Here is a 7,024-nt window from a genome sequence, read left to right as displayed (position 1 = left end):
ATAAAACTTTACATACCAGAAATTAATCAATAATCATCCATTATTATTCTATACATTTTTATTAGGAGCAATATACACAATGAAAATAATTGGAGTTCATATTTACATAAATGCAATCTTTTCAAATAGTTTATATTTTGGTTCTAACTCTAATTTATGTAAATCTCTATAGACTACAGAAATTTTAAAATTTTCATATAAATTGCTATATACTGCCGTGAATTACGTGTGTACACTGTAAAAGTAAACTGTTGTAGCCTAGGAAGGATTATATATAAGAACTGAAGTATAGAAATTGTTATAGAATACCACAGATTATGAATAAATTTGGTGACGTATATACAGAAATCAACCATATGAATTAATCGACCTCAACTAATTCAATTTACTAGGAAAGTAACATATATAAAAAGGAGCTGAACATTTTTTTTCTCATTGTAGTGGGATTCACAATGGCTAGTGATGATAGTTTCTTAGTTCTGGTGCACTATAGAGGGTCGATTAAGAAAATAACGCAATCTGGGTTAAAATTTACTAGTAAGGATCCGCTGAGTATTTTTTTGAAATCTTCAACGAGTTTCAGTGAGTTTCAGAACACTGTAATCAAAAAACTTGGGCTGCATGACCTGAAATGGGTTGAGAAGTTATTCTATAAAATTCCAGTTTCGGTGTTGCGCAACGTGTGAAATACGATTCCTTTGTCATAGACAGTGACGAAGATTTACAAGTTATATTCCATTATCGTCGCCAGTTTTCCGAGGTGAGGACCCCTGAACTATTGGCCAAGCTTGTAGATAAGTAGTTTAGGAGGTTCGAACCAGAATCCTCATTCAGCGACAAACCTAGCCGCTTCTAGTTCGAGACCTCTTGGTGCCTCATTATCTGTGCCTATGATTGCACATGAGGCCATTTTGGTTGCATCTCCATCCTTCGCAGCTAATTTCAACCGCAATTGTGATGGAGAAGTAGGTGATAATCGACTCTTCAGTGATCTTGTTATTGCCATGCCCGGTACTCCTGTTATGGTCCCGGGGAGGGTGAAGCACCAGATGGTGTCAAGGATGTACTGCAGGATGATAATGATGATGATGTGGAGCCTGCCACGATTGCTGATGATAGTGATGACCACATCGCGAGGAGTATTCCAACTGGGGGTGGTGGAGTATCTAGTTCAGGAGCTCAACAGTACCCCCCGCACTTTTTAACTTTAAACTTGGATGCCATGACACAGATGCCTTTACCGGGAGTACCCTCTGGATTTGGGGCTAGAGATCCACAAGATACAGGAGCGTCGACTGAGTTCCAAGTCGGACAGCAGTTTTAGGATAAAGAGGAGGCCGTGTTAAGTGTGAAGACTTATAGCATCCGTCGTGGGGTTGAGTACAAAGTGTTAGAATCTGATCATCACAAGTACCATGGGAAGTGTAAGGATTTTGGCAACGGGTGCACATGGTTGATTCGCATCAGTCTTCGGAAGCACAGGGGTATTTAGGAGGTAAAATGGTATAATGAACCTCATACTTGTTTGGCCACCTCCATATCTAGTGATCACAAGATGCTTGATTACCATGTTATATCAGACTTTGTACTGCCTATGATTAGAGTTGATGCTGCCGTGACGATCAAGGTACTGCAGAATGTGACTGAAGAGTATTTCGGGTTTAGACCGAATTACAGGAGGGTATCGTTGGCTAAGTAGAAGACCGTGGCACAGATTTACGGAGTTTGGGAGGAGTCATATAATGAATTGCCACGATGGGTACTGAGTGTGCAGATCACGATACCAGGTAGTGTTGTAGTACTGAGGACGAGTCCAGTGCGAGTTGGTGAAAAAGTCGATGACTCCTCAGCTTAATTCCATCGACTATTTTGGACATTTTCCACTGTGTATTGAGGCCTTCCGGCACTTGATCCATCTGCGGCGCATGTCCTGGACCTCTCTGTAACGCCTTGGCCAGGATTGCATATGCTCTGGGGTATGCCAGGTGATAAGAATAGCCTACCATACTGATGCCACCACTCTAAGTATGCATGTGATGGTCCTGGATCTGGAACAACATCAAATCATAACACGTACTGCGCTCTGTTGGTCCAATGAGTATGCCAGTGCTGTAAGGTGGACGAAAACATCGATCGCCGCCTCTACCATCCTTCGACATCAGGAAGTTGATGTTGAGTGCAGCGAACGGCCGATGCTATACTCTGCCAAACTGTGGTAACATTCGATCCACCTGATGCCACTCTATAACAGCAAAGTAGATCAATGCCGTCATGGACCTCCATATCGCTGTGTGTCATGGCTCTAGCCTCTAGTATCTTGGGATGCACTACCTGTACGACATCAGGCGAGCTGTATGGCATCCACACGAACTGTAAAGAGAAATGGGTCCCAAAAAAAACTTCGTCACCGGTAATGAAACAAAAAACAGAACAACAAAAGATTGAAATGTTTGAAACTCACATCCCTAACCCGAAGTAAATCTATCCTCAGTCTGTAGTGTACGACTCGAGGTCCCTTCTCACTCGATGTTGACTGATAACCTGACCACCTGCGACCCAAGACATTAAACCGTAAAAATAGTAACACATAAAGAAAATAATAACATTTAGTACCTCGTTGCCAAGGGACAGTGAAATGCATAAAACCTATCGGGCCTAAAACTCAAAAACCGCCAGAAGATCCATAACTGAAAGAGCTGCAGTGGATCGGCCAGCTTAACGACATGCTTGTTGGCCACACGATCGAGGCACCGGTATAACCATGGTAGAGCGGCAAATCCCTAGCTATATCTACCCATATCCTCTAACCTCGCTACATACGACAACCACCTGATATGCATGCATGTACCAAACTTGTCACCAAAGAGTTGCATCGACAACAGTATCATGATGTACGCTCTCGCGTACCTTCTGACTGTCTCATCGTCTGCACCCTCGAAATGGTCACTGAATGTCTCATTCATTCAAGCACACTTCACAATGAACTTGTCGATGCAGTCCGTCGGTGGCATCACACCCAATAACTCCTCGAACCAAACCCATGCTAGACGACCGCCGATGATATACCGCTTGAACTCCGTTAGACATTCGTTGACGTACTATCTGTCGATCGGTAGCCAAAGTTGGAACGCTACATCCTGTAGCGTATTTGTGCACTCCACGAATGACAGGTAAAATGTATGCGTCTTCCGACGCCATCTCTCAATAAATGCAGTCACTAGTGGCTCATCCAACCTAAACCATTGAGCCTCGCGAGATGTGGGTCAGGTCAGCCATCTGCAGGTACGACATGATCCTATCGTCTAATAGAATACTATGCTGCCTTCTCATGCTTGTGATATATCGGTGAGGCTACATGACAATAAAATAATTCTCTTAGAATCATAACACTTTAGAAAAAAAAAGCCTATAACGGATTATTCTAATTAAAAAATACTTTAACCAAAATTAATTAAATTCTAAAGTTGTAGTGCCACCTAATCTAACATTTGATAATTAATTTTTGGTTTAAATAATCTGTTGGTCCTATAGTTTCGCGAAATTTTTAACTAGGTCCATATATTTTTTTCCTTTTAATTGGGTCCCTGTACCAATTTTTTTTTTAATTAGGTCCCTCTTGGTAGTAATTAGCTTAATTGTATAGGGACCCAACTAAAAAAAAATTGGTATAGGGAGTCAAATAAAAGGAAAAAAATGGTATAGGGACTCAATTGAAAAAAGATTTAGTGCAAGGACCAATTAAAAGAAAAAAAAGTATAGAGACCTAATTGAAAATTTCGCAAAATTATAGGGACCAATTCGCAAAACTATAGGGACCTAATTAAAAATTTTGCAAAACTATAGGGACCAACAGAGTAATTAAACCTTATTTTTTTAAAATAAATTAAATTTATCTAAATTCTTTCTAATATTCTACTGCCTAGTTAATCTAATACTTGAAATCCAAATTAATTTAAATTAAATTAACTTAAATGAAATGAAAAGAAATTAAATTAAATTAAATTAAACTCAAACAAAATTTCTAACCTCGTTAAACTTTTAACAACAAAAGCTTACAAACTCTTTCCAAACCCTTTAAAACTATAGTTCAACATCATTAGTTACCCCTCATCCAACATGCATTTGTGATTTCAATCTACTAACACACTATTACCCTTAAATTAATACTTTAACTACTTTTTAAAGTTTAAAGATTCTAAGAATTCTAATAATCAAGTTCTAAGCAACTTAATATCACTAACAATTCTTTCTTTCTTAGAGAAGATAAAAAATAAATAAATTTTATTTACTAACCTCTTCATGCACGCTACCAGCAATGTGGGTAACTCCGTCGTCCAACCGATATATTCGATTTGGATCGTCTTCCATTTCGCAGTATCAATCTTGTAGTATAAATTACTTTACTTTCTCTGAATTTTTCGTTTTGGTGGGATACAGTGTGGTGAAATGTTATTTGAATAAAATGAATTCGAATTTTATATATAGGAATTTGTATGTAAATCGAATAAGGTTGTGTAAATTTACATTAATGCACGAATACTAGTAAATCGAATCAGGGTGTATCAATTTAGTAGAGTGTAATTCAAATTCACTAAATTCGAATTACTATGGACAAAAATAATTGAATAACTCAAATAAGACTGTATCGATTTACTATGAATTTACTAAACCATATGCTTTTCAGAATAAATCGAAACTCCTTATTTTGATTTACATGAATCCATAGTAATTCGATGCATGTCAATTTAATTTACCACTATACTAGTTAATTCGAATTAGGTTATTTCGATTTATTATTAGAGAGTATAATTTAAATTATCCTAATTTAATTTATATAAATATGTTAACGGATATATGTATGTAACTTTTTTATTTTGAGATATTCATATAATATTAAAGATAATTTAATTTAATTATGTGAATTATCCTGTAAGTTTTACTATTTTTATTTAAAAAAAAATAGACATTTGTTTTTATTTTATTAATATTCTTACTTTACTGGAATGTGAATGCTTCATTTGAAGCACAATTAATCTGAGGCTAATTTTTTTGTCAAGTGAGATAAGTGATATATTTAAATATTATAATTTTTTGTATTTTTTAAAATGATAAAAGATACATAAATAAAATAATTAGAGAATCTGATTTTTAAAATACGAACGGTCTATAATTTAAAAAAATATCATTACTAATCTAATATCAAAAATAAAAAGTGTAATTAAAATTTCAAGAAGGGTAAAAAATTAATTACATAGACAATAAAATATTTGTTTATCTAATATTTTTTGAGAGTATATATATAGCATTGGCAGAATACAGCAATAGCGATGGTAAGGCGTCAAATTGTGCATGGATGATGTTGGGTACTAAGATCTAAGATTCTGCTATTTCTGGAATTTGCAGCACACGTTGTCGGATTTTCCTTTTTCCCTCAGGCTATTTCTGTTGAAACATGTCAAAGCCACACTTGATTGTACTCTCAGTTTTTTTTTTTTTTTTTCCATTTTATTTTAAAATTAGAGATAAACTAAATAGAACGATAATAAATTATTTATGCTTCCAACAAACAATGATACATACGAGACACACAGCGGTTGTTGCCTACTTGCCTTAGTTATGTTGGCCACGGCCGGCTGAAGGGGATTTCTTATTCGTCATATTTGATTTTTTTTTTTTTTTTCTTTTCGTATCTCTTTATTCAAAAGATCAGAATTTAGTTTATTGTAGATTTGAATTTTATTTAAAAATAAATTATTGATTAATAAATTATTTCATATACATGATCGAATTTAAATTCCCAAAATTTATTTAACGAATCTAGTGAATTAACTATTAAAAAAACTAAAATTGATTTATTTTAAATTTTATTTGGAGGAGGTGGTGGCCTGTCAGGTTTGGAGTTTGGACCATGTTCCTAGTCCATTATATTGGTTGGTTCCATTCAGACTTGTGTTCCCAATCAACAATGATTTATACAGAGATTTTATTTTATATAACTTCACCGACAAAATTAATTAGGTGTTTATTCCGATACAATAAAAAATAAATATGTATCAATATGATAGAAAAGCGGCTTGATGAGAAAATGGCATAACATGTAAGCAATTTATTTTCATCTTTTTATTTTTAAAAATATATGATATATTATTATATATTAAAATACTTTTTTGATTAGTTATAAAAAGACTAAAATATACTTTTATTAATTTTATAAAATATTTAATTATTTTTTAAATATTTTGACAAAAACAACCTTTTAAATTAAATTTTAAAAAGATTAAAATACTTTTTTAGTTTAATTTTTTTTTAATTATTTTAAGCATCAACATTTGAGTTTGATTTTAAAAAGATTACCATACAAATAGAATTCATTTTAAGTGATTAAAGTTCATTTTTAGTATTAACTAGTATTTTTACCCGTAATAACATTACGGGAATATAATTTTTTTTTAAATTACGGTCCATTTTGTTATGATAGTATAGATTATATATGACACAAAAGATTTATAAAATCAAACTACTTTTATAATAAAAGTCGTAGCTTGACAAAAGTCTCTGACTAAAAAGATCAAGGTATCTGTGGATAAAAAATTAAATAATAAAATTTTTAGTTATTATTTTTATATGAAAAAATCTAATATTTTATTAATAATTAATTTTAACATTCGTTATCTAAAATTTAAAACAATTTAACGTGTATAATTTTACATTTAATTAGATGTTAAGTTTGTTGCACAAATAGAAACAATTAATTTTTATACTTTTTATTTTAAAATAATATTTTTCTCTCTATGTATATAAAAATATAATTAGATTTTAGCATAAAAAAAATATACTGATAGTTATAAAATGAACTCAAAATTAATTTTTTAAAATAATTGAATCTTGATTCTAACTTTAAATTATAACATTAGTATTCTCTCCAAATTATATGTAATAAATATTTGAAAGAAGATAAATGAAAATATAGATTAGAAAGATAAGCGGTAAAAATTTAAAACTAAATAAAAAACTAAAAAATTAT

The sequence above is a fragment of the Arachis ipaensis genome, chromosome B9 (assembly GCF_059453495.1).
Source record: "Arachis ipaensis isolate K30076 ecotype BB chromosome B9, ASM5945349v1, whole genome shotgun sequence".
Lineage (NCBI taxonomy): Eukaryota > Viridiplantae > Streptophyta > Magnoliopsida > Fabales > Fabaceae > Arachis > Arachis ipaensis.
The sequence above is the reverse complement of the archived record's forward strand: the minus strand, read 5'-3'. Positions refer to the sequence as shown.